This window comes from Piliocolobus tephrosceles, chromosome 19, assembly GCF_002776525.5.
Source record: "Piliocolobus tephrosceles isolate RC106 chromosome 19, ASM277652v3, whole genome shotgun sequence".
NCBI classification, from domain to species: Eukaryota; Metazoa; Chordata; class Mammalia; order Primates; family Cercopithecidae; genus Piliocolobus; species Piliocolobus tephrosceles.
In genome coordinates, this window is record NC_045452.1 from 22,370,449 (window position 1) to 22,384,922 (window position 14,474).

Sequence of the window (14,474 nt, forward strand, 5' to 3'; positions counted from 1 at the left end):
GAAGTCTTGCTCTGTCGCCCAGGCTGGAGTGCAGTGGCGCGATCTCGGCTCACTGCAAGCTTCGCCTCCCAGGTTCACGCCATTCTCCTGGCTCAGCCTTCGGAGTAGCTGGGACTACAGGTGCCCGCCACCATGCCCGGCTAATTTTTTAAATTTTTTTAGTAGAGACGGGGTTTCACTGTGTTAGCCAGGATGGTATCAATCTCCTGACCTCGTGATCCGCCCGTCTCAGCCTCCCAAAGTGCTGGGATTACAGGCTTGAGCCACTGCGCCCAGCCCTGCACAAAAAATTTAAAAATTAGTCAGGAATTGTGGTGAGCACCTGTGGTCCCAGTTACTTGGGTTGCTGAGGTGGAAAGATCACTTGAGCCTGGGAGGTCGAGGCTGCAGTGAGCCATGATAGTGACACTGCACTCCTGCACTCCTGCCTAGGTAACAGAGTGAGACCATTATCTTAAAAAAAAAAAAAAAAGACTATAATGAGATTGAACAGAAAACTACAGCTCAGAAGTCCAAACATTCCTGATATGAGTGTATTTCCAACTTGAAGGGCTCCATTTTGGAATGAGAGAAAGCACACCTTTAAAGGATGTTATGGCCGGGCGCAGTGGCTCAAGCCTGTAATCCCAGCACTTTGGGAGGCCGAGACGGGCGGATCACGAGGTCAGCAGATCGAGACCATCCTGGCTAACACGGTGAAACCCCGTCTCTACTAAAAATACAAAAACTAGCCGGACGAGGTGGCGGGCACCTGTAGTCCTAGCTACTCGGGAGGCTGAGGCAGGAGAATGGCGTAAACCCAGGAGACGGAGCTTGCAGTGAGCTGAGATCCGGCCACTGCACTCCAGTCAGGGCGACAGAGCGAGACTCCGCCTCAAAAAAAAAAAAAAAAAAAAAAGGATGTTATGTACATAAGAGACAGTAACCATTTTACTTGATAATGATCAAATGTAACAAGATAAATACAAAATAAACCACCATTTTGGCTACAAACATGGCATGTTTATGTGACCACTTCTAAACGTCTCTGGGGCATTACCCGTCTCTGACATGCCTTCAAAAGGTAGGTACAAAAGGAAAGGGCAGACACAGAGAAAAACATCCCTATATCTGATCTTTTTTTTTTTTTTTAAGATGGAGTTTCGCTCTTATTGCCCAGGCTGGAGTGCAATGGCGCAATTTTGGCTCACTGCAATCTCTGCCTCCCAGGTTCAAGCAATTCTCCTGCCTCAGCCTCCCGAGTAGCTGGGATTACAGGCATGCACCACCATTTACGGCTAATTTTGTATTTTTAGTAGAGATGGGGTTTCTCCACGTTGGTCAGGCTGGTCTCGAACTCCTGACCTCACGTGATTCGCCCGCCTCAGCCTCCCAAAGTGCTGGAATTACAGGCATGAGCCACCACGCCCAGCCTACATCTTATCATTTTAAACCACTGCCTGGTAAAACTTCTTAGAGTTCATGATCTTTTATTTTCCCCCGAGATAGTCTTGCTCCATCACCCAGACTGGAGGGCAGTGGTGTGATCTTGGCTCACTGCAACCTCCACCTCCCGGGTTCGAGCAATTCTCCTGCCTCAGCCTCCCAAATAGCTGGGATTACAGGTGCGCACCACCATGCCTGGCTAATTTTTGTATTTTTAGCGGAGATGGAGTTTCACCACGTTGGCCAGGCTGGTCTCAAACTCCTGACCTCGAGTGATCCACCCACCTCGGCCTCCCAGAGTGCTGGGATTACAGGTGTGAGCCTCCAGGCCCAGCCAGAATTCATGATCTTTTCAGTAACACTACTTACTCCCAGGCACATACTGCAGTTCAAAAAAACTCTGCTCTGGAAGAAAGTCTAACTTGAAAACTCAATCTAAAATGTAAAAAAACTCAGTAACTTCTTGGAGGAAAAAAGAAAATGAAATCAGGAAGGGAACATTATACTAAACATAAGAGATGGTATGTAACATCCTTTCCTCTAAGAATGACAGAAGGGCCAGGCACGGTGGCTCATACCTATAATCCCATTGACTCAGGAGGCCAAGGCAGGAGAATCACTTGAGGCCAGGAGTTCGAGACCAGTGTGGGCAATGTAGTGAGACCCCACTCCATTCTCTCAAATTTTTTTTTTTAGAAAACTAGCCAGTTCGGGCCGGGCACTGTGAGTCACACCTGTAATCCTAACACTTTGGGAGGCCGAGGCGAACGGATTGCTTGCATCCAGGAGTTCAAGACAACACTGGCAACGTGGTGAAACACCAGCTCTACAAAAAAAAATGCAAGAATTAGTTGGGTGTGGTGGCACACAGCTGTGGTCCCAGCCATTAGAGGCTGAGATGGGAAGATCACTTGAGCCCAGGAGGTCAAGGCTGCAGTGAGCCAAGATTGTGCCACGGAACTTCAGTCTGGGTGACAGAGAAAGACCCTGTCTCAAAAAACTAAAATAATAAAAAATAAAATAAATAAAAAGTAGCCAAGCATGGTGGTGCATGCCCATAATCCCAGCTACTTGAGAGGCTGGAGTGGAATGACAGTTTGAGCCCAGGAGCTCAAGACTGCAGTGAGCTGTGATCATGCCACTGCATTCCGGCATGGGTAACAGAGTGAGACTCCAAGTCTAAAAAGAAGAACGGCAGAAAGGAAATTAATGTTAACAGGGAAAATATCCATAGCCAAGTCTGCTAATTCAAAGATGAATGCTAAGGAATTTCCACGTCTTGTGAAGGCAGGCATATCTTGTGCTAATTCCCTTAAGATTTAACATGAACAACTAAAATAATTGTCATAATCTATCCCTCACTCCATTCTTCAGTTCTAAAAACCCTGTCTCCAAGAAGCTTGTCAAAAGCATACTTCCATCTAGTAATTTACACTTATTATACACAGTAAACATTAAAAATAGTATTATTCATAACAATAAACTTTTAAGGCATCCAACAATGTGGTAAGCGCCTGCCAGTATCATACTAGTTTACAGCCTTCCTCAGAATTAAAGTACGTATAAAGAACCTCTGAAAGACGGCAGTATAATCCTTATCAGGCAGTATTCTCACACAAACCAATACAGACACAAATGCTGGCCAGGTGCAGTGGCTCACGCCTGTAATCCCAACACTTTAGGAGGCCAAGGCACGTGGATCACCTGAGGTCAGGAGTTCGAGACCAGTCTGGCCAACATAGTGAAATCCTGTCTCTACTAAAAATACAAAAATTAGCCGGGCGTGGTAGTAGGCGCCTGTAATCCCAGCTACTTGGGAGGCTGAGACAGAAGAATCTCTTGAACCCAGGAGGTAGAGGTTGCAGTGAGCCAAGATGGCACCACTGCACTCCAGCCTGGGCAACAAGAGTGAACAAAACTCCATCTCAAAAAAAAAACACAAAAACAAACAAACAAACAAAAGACACAAATGCTATTATAGAGGGAAACCAAAGTCCTAACTATAAAACATAAAAACCCACGCACTTTTAGTAAGAATTCAATCATGTGTTATTGTCTAACATTACTGTGTTAATTAAGCACTTTTCAATCAAGGAAAAAATAATCAAAATATGGACAAGGGGTGATTTTATAATAAAAACCCAAGATATGAACCACATTCATTGTACTTCTTCAAAAACCAACATTAATGACTATTAGGATGAATCATTTTTAGGACAGCAAATATAGAAACATGTAAAAAAAAAAAATGTGTAAGCCCAGTGATTTTTTTTTTAACTCATCCTATGTGATTTTTTTCACTTTTTTTTTTTTTTTTTTTTTTTTTTGAGACAGGGTGTCATTCTGTCACCCAGACTGGAAAGCACTGGCATCATCATGGCTCACTACAGCTTCAAACTCCTGGGCTCACGCATTCCTCCCACCTTAGCCTCCCGAGTAGCTGGGACTACAGGCATGCACTACCACATCTAGGCAGTTTTCGTAATTTTTGTAGAGATGAGGTCTTGCTATATTGCCCAAGCTGGTCTCAAACTCCTAGCCTCAATCGATCCTCCCGCCTTGGCCTCTCAAAGTGTTGGGATTACAGGTGTCAGTCACTGTGTCCGGTGACTTTTCCTAATTTTTAATTATGAAAGAGTTTATTTAAAATACAGAAAAATGAAATGATAAACCCAAATATAACTTATGACATACTGCCATTATTTGCATCAGATTTCAAGAAAGAATATTGTAAGTAAGTTGAAAGTTTCCCTCTTCATTCCACTGTGCTATCTTCTCCTTCAGAAATAAATATCTTGCTGAAGGTAATATAGCTTATTTTAATACACATCTTAAAATAATTTTGCAGCATACATATGTTTTCCATAGACAACACAGTATTGGATTGACTGATGTGTTTGTTTAAAAGATGGGGTCTCACTATGCTTTCCAGGCTAGACTGGAACTCCTGGGCTCAAGCAATTGTCCCATCTCATCCTTTCATCTCAGCCTCCCAAGTAACGGGGACTATAGGCATGTTTTTATTTTGTCTTAAATGATCATAAGAGGTATCACATTTAACTTTTTGTAACTTGCTTTTTATTTTTATTCTTTTTAAAAAAAAAAAATAAGAGGAACAGGCTCTCACAACATTACTCAGGTTGGTCTTGAACTCCTGGCCTCAAGCAATCTTCCCACCTCAGCCAAAGCACTGGGATTACAGGCATGAGCCACCATGCCAAGCCACTTGCTTTCTTTTTTCTCAACATAACGCTTCCAGGATGTATCTATGTTGACACATGTAGACGCAATTTGCCCATGCTAACTGTACTAGAGTAACAGGTTGCATTAAAATGCCACTGCTTGCTTATCCATTTCTCTATAGTTTCCAAATTTTTTTCCTATCATAAATATAAATGAAATTAAAATGCATGTACATGTTTCCTTTTGCGTAAATGGAAGGTTCACCATTTATGCAAAAGATATATAAAATGTATATTCTGAACTGCTGGTTCATAGGATATATTCATCAACTTCACAAAATCTTGCCAAAAACTTTCTACAGAGCTCTAACTTACCCATCAGCAGTGTATTAGGGTTTCTCTATTCCCACAGCCTTGGTAGTATTAGATTTTATAATATTTGCAAAATGTAAGTGTGTAAAATAGTATCCCATTGTTTGAGAAAGAGCCAACTTTATAGTTTTATGAGGCATATGGGCTTTCCCTTCTGTAATATTTCTAGTTCTAGATTATAATACATATAATATATATACAACTTATTCCTTTCTTGTGGGCATCCATAGAGTCAGACGCTATGGAATTTTACATCTAACATTTAATTCTTCAATACGAAAAAAAGTTTTCTTCGCAATTATGATTTCCAAGTTGACATAAGCCTTTAGAGAAATGATGATACGGAGTATCTTTCATCAAGGCATTCCATGTATCAGAATTTCATATAGCTCTACTCAGCAAAAAAGATAGGTATCTTACCCATACAGATAATTTGGTCCTACTTGTTAGATAATAGCTTTACTGGTACATAATTCACATACTATAAAATTCAGCCTTTCAAAGTATAAAACTCAGTGGATTTCAGTGTAATTCGCAAAGCTGGGGAACCATCACTACTAGCTAACACATCTTCTTTACCTTAAAAAGAAACCCCATTCCTGTTAAGTGGTCACTCTCCATTCCCCTCTTTTCCAGCCCCCAGCGGCTACTAATCTACTTTCTGTCTCTATGGATTTGCCTATCCTGGACATTTCACATAAATGGGATCATACACCATGTGGTCCTTCATGACAGGCTTCTTTCACTTAGCATAATGTTTTCAAGGTTTATCCATGTTGAAGCATGTATTGGTACACCATTCCTTTTCATTGCCAAATAATATTCAACTGTATAGCTATACCACATTTTATTTATCCACTCATCAGCTGATGGGCATTTGGACTGTTCCATTTCTTTCCATTATGAATAATGCTATTATGAATATTCATGTACAAGTTTCTGTGTTGGTATATTTTTTCAATTCTCTTGAGTATATAACGATAAGAGGAATTGCTGGTCACATGGTAACTCTACATTATGTCATTTGACTTTAACACTAAGCAAATTTTAGCACTATGACATACATCAGGGTGCTGAATTCCTATGAGTTGCTTTAATCCTCTTCCCAAAAAAACTCATCAATTTGCTCTTATTCACAGTCTTAAAAAAACTTCCCTAGGTTACTTCCTTCGATACAGTCACAGAACAAAGCTTTTAACTTTATACACATACATACATACACACACACACACACCCACACACACACCCTTCTCTACAATGTAAAGCAGTCTAACTTTGATTCCCTGGGAAACTGCACTGTTTGTTCAAAAATCAAGGTAAACCTACCTAACACATGAATATCATTAGCTCCTTTAAGGTTATAATTAAAGTCGCCCAGAAGTCAGTTCATTATGTTATACAGACAGAGTATGCACATTACGGTTCTTTCCGTATGAAAAAAAGGAAGGCTGATGGCAATCTGACCATGAGTACACAAGGGTGAGTTGAACAGTGCCCTTAGGTACTACAATGGTAAGAGTCTCATTGGAGTGAAGCAGCTAATAGATTTAGAGCACCTCCACGTCTTCTGCCAAATGAGGCAAAATAAAGTAAAAAGTCTTTAACAAATGGGACTATGAAAGAGCCTGAAAAGCCTGAGAGCTACAAAAGAGCTCTATTACTAATATTCTTCCCTGATTAAAAAAACAGAGCTTTGTTTTGCCTATAACAGATGTCTATCAATCCTCCCAATAACTTGAAGGCAAATACAGTCATATGACAGCTCATTAGCATTTCAGAGAAAAACCCTATGATATTTAGTGAAAAACAAAATGTGTAATAATGAAACCGTAGCTCCCTATGTGACACTAGGGGCCCAGCTCACAAACTAGGCAGTCAGAACTTTGGTAACCTTATCTTTTCTAAAGCTAAATTTTCCTGAAGTGCCTCAAGACCAAAGAAGAGGACAATTCCCCAGCTTTACCTCTGGCTGGATTAGGCACATTCAAGCCACAAAACATAATACAAAGAGAATGCTGCAACCAATCAGCCTTGCAATTCAAGGAAAGCACAGGAAAGCAGAATCAAAAGACTCTCTACGTCAGGGGTTCCCAACTCCCAGTACGTGGCCTGTAGGAACCAGGCCACACAGCAGGAGTGAGACTCCGTCTCAAAAAAAAACAAAAAGTCAGGTCTCTTGGGCTGGGCACAGTGGCTCAAACCTTAATCCCAGGCCACACAGCAGGAGTGAGGAGAGCAACTATTACCGCCTGAGCTCCACCTCCTGTCAGATCAGCAGCGGCATTAGATTCTAATAGGCAGCATTAGATTCTCCTAGCAGCACAAGCCCTACTGTGAAATGCACATACAAGGGATCTAGGTTGCACCTTCCTTACGAGAATCTAACGCCTGATGATCTGAGGTGGAAGAGCTTCATCCCAAAACCTTGCCCCCGCTGTTCTGGTCCATGGAAAAACTGTCTTCCACGAAACTGGTCCCTTGTGCCAAAAATGTTGGGGACCACTGCTCTAAGTGGATCATAAGATCATAACCACAAAGCAATTCACAGAAAGTGCACAGGATGAGGTGCTCATCTCCAGTTTTCTCCCCATAGTGGTATATATAGTACTTGTCATCTGCACAGTACTTTGTATGTTGAGACTACTTTATAATCACAATTCTGGAATTATTTCATCACAATAATTGAGTGTGACAGATTAAAATTCACTGTCCTTCTTCTAAGCATTCAGATTACAGTAGATGGGAAAAAATCAGAATGACAGAACAGAAAAAGACTCTTACGGTCTCAAAACCTTGTCAAAGAGATGACAGAATTTCTGAATTTTAGGGTTTGAAAAAATCTAAAGTATCCAATGGTTTCAGATGCTGAAGAAACTAAAGTTCAGAAGGGTCGTAAGCAATTTGCCCAAGGTCTCCAAGTAAGAAAGCGGCAAAGCCAGGAGAACCCAGACGTCATGACTTCCAAGTCAGTCTTTCCATACATACTACTACAGCGCCTTTTCCAAAAGCAAAAAATAAAATAGATGCGGAGGATCCTGAGCTGTCTGGCTCAGCACATTCTCTTATCTTTTAAAATGCTAAGAATACAAAACATTAGCCGGGCGTGGTGGCGGGCGCCTGTAGTCCCAGCTACTCGGGAGGCTGAGGCAGGAGAATGGTGTGAACCCGGGAGGCGGAGCTTGCAGTGATCCGAGATGGCGTCACTGCATTCCAGCCTGGGCGACAGAGCAAGATTCCATCTCAAAAAAAATAAAAATAAAAAAAAATAAAATGCTAAGTCTCAGCCAGGTGCAGTGGCTCACGCCTGTAATCCCAGCACTTTGGGAGGCTGAGATGGGAGGATCACCAGAGGCTGGGAGTTTGAGACCAGCCGGACCAACATGCAGAAACCCCGTCTCTACTAAAAATGCAAAATTAGCCGGGTGTGGTGGCACATGCCTGTAATCCCAGCTACTTGGGAGGCTGAGGCAGGAGAATCACTTGCACCTGAGAGACGGAAGTTGTGGTGAACCAAAATCGCACCGTTGCACTCCAACCTGGGCAACAAGCACGAGACTCCATCTCAAAAAAAAAAAAAACAAAAAGTCAGGTCTCTTGGGCTGGGCACAGTGGCTCAAACCTTAATCCCAGCACTCTGGGAGGCTGAGGGGGGTGGATCACTTGAGGTCAGGAGTATGAGACCAGCCTAGCCAACACAGTGAAACCTCATCTCTACTAAAAATACAAATATTAGCTGGGCATGGTGGCGCATGCCTGTAGTCCCAGCTACTTGAGAGGCTGCAGTGGTAGGATCGCTTGAATTCGGGAGGTGGAGGTTGCAGTGAGCCAAGATCACACCACTGCACTTCAGCCTGGGCAAAAGAACAAGACTCTATCTAAAAAAAAAAAGTCAAGTCTCTCCTCATATTCACTTACTAAAAAACAAAAATATTACAACAAGTCCAGAGAAGTCATCACTTCTGCCAATCTGAAGGGAAGAGGAAACAAGGCAGTCCAGGCCTCAATACTGCTGAGCAGGAAGGCTCCATGGTATAACTTGTTCTAGATGTCCGAGGTCGATGATTACTACTTTAATTTTTAACTCGTATGCAAAACATTATATAAACTTTTTAAAAAATCCCATAGGCTAAATTTATAACAGAAAGTAATATATGCTGTATGATTCCACTTATATGAGGTACCTAGAGTGGTCAAAATCATAGACACAAAGTAGAATGGTAGTTTCCAGGGGGAAGGAGGAGGAGGGAATAGGGGCTTACTTGTTTAACGGGTGTAAAGTTTCAGTTTTACAAGCTGAAAAGAGTTCTGGAGATGGATGGTGATGATAGTTGCATAACATTATGAATATATACAATACCACTGAACTATATACTTAAAATTATTAAGATGGTAAATTTCATGTGTATTTTGCCACGACAAATGAAAGTGGGGGAAAGAAAGTAATAGTGAGGACGACATGACCAGAATAACATTTTAAAAGCATGAATTAGACAGCTAAAAGAACAGAGCTAGGTGATGGCAGGGGATGAGAGGCAGCAGAGAATGCAATTTAGGAGGCTACTGGAGAAGTCTGAGAGAGAGATGAAGGTGGCTTAGCCAAGGGCAATAGTTGGGCAGAGAGAGACAGTAAGACTTGGGATATATTTTAAAGCCTTAGTTAAAATTTCATGAACATACATCCTAACACAGTATTTTTAACTGCAATTCATAACACACTGGTCACAGAATCAACATGCCAGGCCAACATCAACATTTTGCAATTAAATAAAATTGAATAAAATAGAAACAACCAGATTGCACTGCACCTAATAAGGGTAAGTATTATTTCATGAAACTTTTGTTTTAGATATCGATATACTTATGCGTGTATTGGGTCTCAATGTAAATACATCTTGAACTATGACCCACAGCCAAAAATGTTTGAGAAACATTGCCCTAGAGACTGATAAAATGGTAGGTGGAAGTTGAGAATAAATATATTTTTTTTAATCTTTGTCAAAGTCCCATACTAGCCTCAAGTGAAACAAGCTACAAGTTAAATTACATACCTAATGAAATCTTATTGATCTGCCAAACAAATACATCATTTGCTCTTTAGAAAAAAAAAAAAAAAAGGCCGGGCGCGGTGGCTCAAGCCTGTAATCCCAGCACTTTGGGAGGCCGAGACGGGTGGATCACGAGGTCAGAAGATCGAGACCATCCTGGCTAACAGGGTGAAACCCCATCTCTACTAAAAAATACAAAAAACTAGCCAGGCCAGGTGGCGGGCGCCTGTAGTCCCAGCTACTCGGGAGGCTGAGGCAGGAGAATGGCATAAACCTGGGAGGCGGAGCTTGCAGTGAGCTGAGATCGCGCCACTGCACTCCAGCCTGGGCGACAGAGCGAGACTCCGTCTCAAAAAAATAAATAAATAAATAAAAGACGAAGAAGGAAAGAAAGAAAGAAAGAACAGGACAAACAATATCCAGGCATCACTGGAATGCCAGGCACAACTTGTATTATTTCCATCAACCATGAGGATACAAAGATTACTAAAGGAATAATGCCAATTTTCTTTTCTTTTTTTTTTTTTTTTTTGAGACGGAGTCTTGCTCTGTCACCCAGGCTGGAGTGCAGTGGTGCGATCTCGGCTCACTGCAAGCTCCGCCTCCCAGGTTCACGCCATTCTCCTGCCTCAGCCTCCCCAGTAGCTGGGACTACAGGCGCCCATCACCACGCCCGGCTAATTTTTTGTATTTTTAGTAGAGATGGGGTTTCACTGTGTAAGCCAGGATGGTCTCGTTCTCCTGACCTCATGATCCGCCCGCCTCGGCCTCCCAAAGTGCTGGGATTACAGGCATGAGCCACCACGCCCGGCCTATGCCAATTTTCTTTAACCACTAAACCACCCTAGCCATTCAACTACTCTTAATTTTAGAGGTTAAACCCTACCATAACACATTCTTAATGGCAAACACCCTCAGAATCTTCAGGACAAAACCTTACTCTCCCAACTAAGAAAATATGGCCTAATTCCCCTTGAATAATTCAGAGATTACATACTACAGCTCTGAAGGATTCATTCAAAAAGCTTCCTGCCATGAGCAATAACTTTTTTTTTCATTGATCAGGTCTTTATTTAAAATAAGCTGTCCAAAATTATTCGACCTTTATGGAATAAACCAACAGTTTATGTAGCAGGCTTCGTTTCCTCTGTGGTAAGTTTTTTTTTTCAGCTGCTGACGTCTTGGTTGGTAGCTGCTGCCCTTTTTCCCACCAGAGGTTTCTTCTGCTTAACACCAACAACCTTCTTTCCTTTCTTCCCTACCACAGGCTTCTTGACTGCAATCCCCTTTCTCATCTGATTCGGTCTCTAGTGCTTCTGCTGCTGCTGCTGCCGCCGCCGCCGCCGCCGCCGCCGCCGCCGCTGCCGCCACCGCTGCCTCCTCCACCCGGAGTTTATGATTGCTGGACTGGCAAAGAATGGTGTTTCAGTGCATGGTCTTTGCATATGGGTTTAGTTTCAACATGATTCTCAAGTTTTCCAGGAGGTTCTTCCTCAGGACTCTACAATGAATCTTCCTGCAACGTGCTTGAAGGGCTTTGGATGTCTGGGCTTTTCAAGATTCTGCTAAGGTCTGTATTGATCATCTTGTGCATGGAAAGACTGCAGTTACTCTTGAGGAAGCAGCTTTACACCAAGTGCCACACAATTCTCTAACTTCTAGAAAGAACTTTCAGTCCAAATGCAGAAACGTCCCACATGCCCATCAGGAGCAAGTTTCAAAATGTTCAGTTTGTTTACCATTAGGCAGAGTAATTCCAGGAATGTTTCTCAAGGCTTTGACAATATGATCATCTTCATTATAGACAATGCAGGGTCCCTTGTGCTGGATACAATGGTTTCTCATTTTGCCCTTGCCAGCTCTCATTTGCTGAGATGTATAGCCCTTTTTTGTATCATCCAGGCTTTAAGTTTCTTACGTAGCAAAACAGCTTCCTTGATTGTCTTATAGCCTTCAACTTTATCTCTGACCACCAAAAAAAGTTCAGGAACTTCCTTAATATGATGACCTTTAGACATGACCAGCACTGGTAAGGCAGAGGCACCCAGGGGAGAACAGATAGCATATCGTTTTTTGGGCTGTGTTCACTCTACAGTGCCAATAGTGCCAGGTTTTGGTTGCTGCAAACATGTGGCCTCCATGACAGATATTTCCAAAAGCACCCTGGCCAGAACAGTGAGTCCCACCACCTCAAACTCTGCGAATGTGAGACTCAACTCTGCCAGTACCTCAAGACTCAGTACTGGTCTGATGACCTGCTAATTCACTAACAAGATAGGGCTGTCTGTTGTTTTTGTGCAAGTTGGTGTGAACAAAGTTCACAATATCTGGTGGAATAGGAGCCTTGAATACAAGAAGCAACGTGACATTTTTGCCAGATGACTCCCCTTTTTCAGAGTACACTGATAACAGTGGATGAGCACATGCCATGGGAAGGTAAGAAGGCCACACTCCAACATTTTTTTTTTGAGATGGAGTCTCGCTCTGTCGCCCAGGCTGGAGTGCAGTGGTGCGATCTCGGCTCACTGCAACCTCCGCCTCCTGGGTTCAAGCGACTCTCCTGCCTCAGCCTCCTGAGTAGCTGGGATTACAGGCATGCACCACCACACCCAGATAATTTTTGTATTTTTAGTACAGATGCGGTTTCACCATGTTGGTCAGGCTGATCTTGAACTCCTGACCTTGTGATCCACCCGCTTTGGCCTTCCAAAGTGCTGGAATTACAGGCGTGAGCCACCACGCCCAGGCTCAACATTTTTTATAACTAAGATAAAACATTATCTACTGATTTACCAAAGTGTTTAGCTTAATTTCACAACAGTGACGCTATTGGCATTTTGGGTGAACAATTCTGAGTTTTCTCCACCAAATGCCAGTGGTCCATCCCCCACCCACAGTCACTTAACAACCGAAAATGCCTCCATATATTTCCAAATACCCTTTGGATATATGGTACCTTCCCCACTGAGAACCACTGAAAAATTTAGTTGGTAACTGTCCTTAGATGAATAGATTGCCATTTAATGCACTGTGGCCTCCAATTCAGGTCAGAGATGTAAGGTAGTAACAGTGTCTTGAATTTAACCATTTCCAACATACATATTAAGATCATATAATCTGAGCCAGGTGCATTGGCTCACACCTATAATCCCAATGCTTTGAAAAGCCAAAGCCAGAGGACTGCTCGAGCCCAGGAGTTCAAGACCACCCTGGGCAACACAGCGAGACTCCATCTCCACAAAAAATTTAAAAATCAGCCAGGCATAGTGGCACCCGCCTGCAATCCTAGCTACTGAGGAGACTGAGGCAGGAGGACTGCTGGAGTCCAGGAGTGCAAAGCTGCTGTGAGTTATGACGGTGCCACTGTATTCCAGCCTGGGGCAACAGAGTAAGACCTTGTCCCTGGGAAAAAAAAAAAGGTCATATAGTCTGAGGTAGAAATAATATTTATCATTTTTTTTCATAGTACTAGACAGTGCCTAAGTGTTATATTCAAAGTAATATGCAGCAAATGTAGACATGGTGGGGCGGGGGGTGTATGGTTAACATATGGATCCTATAAGTAACCTAAAAAAGTGAATCTAAATTTCCCCCCAAGATTGGGACAGAGACAATTACAGAAGGAATGTCTATGATTATTTCCCTGAGCAATGTCTATGAGGTATATTTATATGTTTATGTATACATGTACAGCATATAAAGGAAAAAGTCACTGCCTATTACGCGACAAGTTTTATCAGACTGAGAATAATAACATACAGGCTTACTGAACATCTGTGACCAGAAAAAGTGCCAAATGCCTATGTAATCCTCATAAAAACTTATATGGTATTACTATTCCATTTTACAAAGGAGAATACTGAAGTACGGAGAGGTTAAGTAACTGCTGAGCCAGGGTTCAAACCCAGACAACTCTAGACCCCTCAGTAAGAGATGTATTGTTCCAAGGGATACATGAAAAGACTGGAGGAAGGAATTTTAAAAGCAGGAAAGAACTTGTCTGAAAACTATGAAAAAATGTTAATAATGTCTACTAAAGTACAACTGTGAAAGGGTTGTCAGCAAAAATTCCTTATGACCCAAGGAAAACTAGATTTGCATCCCAAGGCTCTTAAGCAACTATATTTAAACTCTGCACTTAAAAATTCACATTACAAGGCTGGGCACGGTGGCTCATGCCTTTAATCCCAGCAATTTGGGAGGCCAAGGCAGGCAAATCACAAGGAGTTCACAAGTCAGGAGTTCAAGACCAGCCAGACCAACATGGTGAAGCCACATCTCTAAATACAAAAATTAGCCAGGCATGGTGGCATGCGACTGTAATCCCAGCTACTCAGGAGGCTGGGGCAGGAGAATTGCTTGAACCCAGGTGTCAGAGGTTGCAGTGAGCCAAGATCATGCCACTACACTCCAGCCTGGGTGACAGAGCAAGACTCCGTCTCAAAAAAAA

The 14,474-nt window shown here is 42.5% G+C and overlaps 1 protein-coding gene and 1 pseudogene across 3 annotated transcripts in view; both read right to left on the minus strand.

Moving 5' to 3' along the window:
• Positions 1-14,474, minus strand: part of MRTFA (myocardin related transcription factor A) — a 222,449-nt gene that overhangs the window by 159,497 nt on the left and 48,478 nt on the right. The gene's annotated exons all lie outside the window — the stretch shown is intronic.
• LOC111549128 lies at positions 11,191-12,454 on the minus strand (annotated as a pseudogene).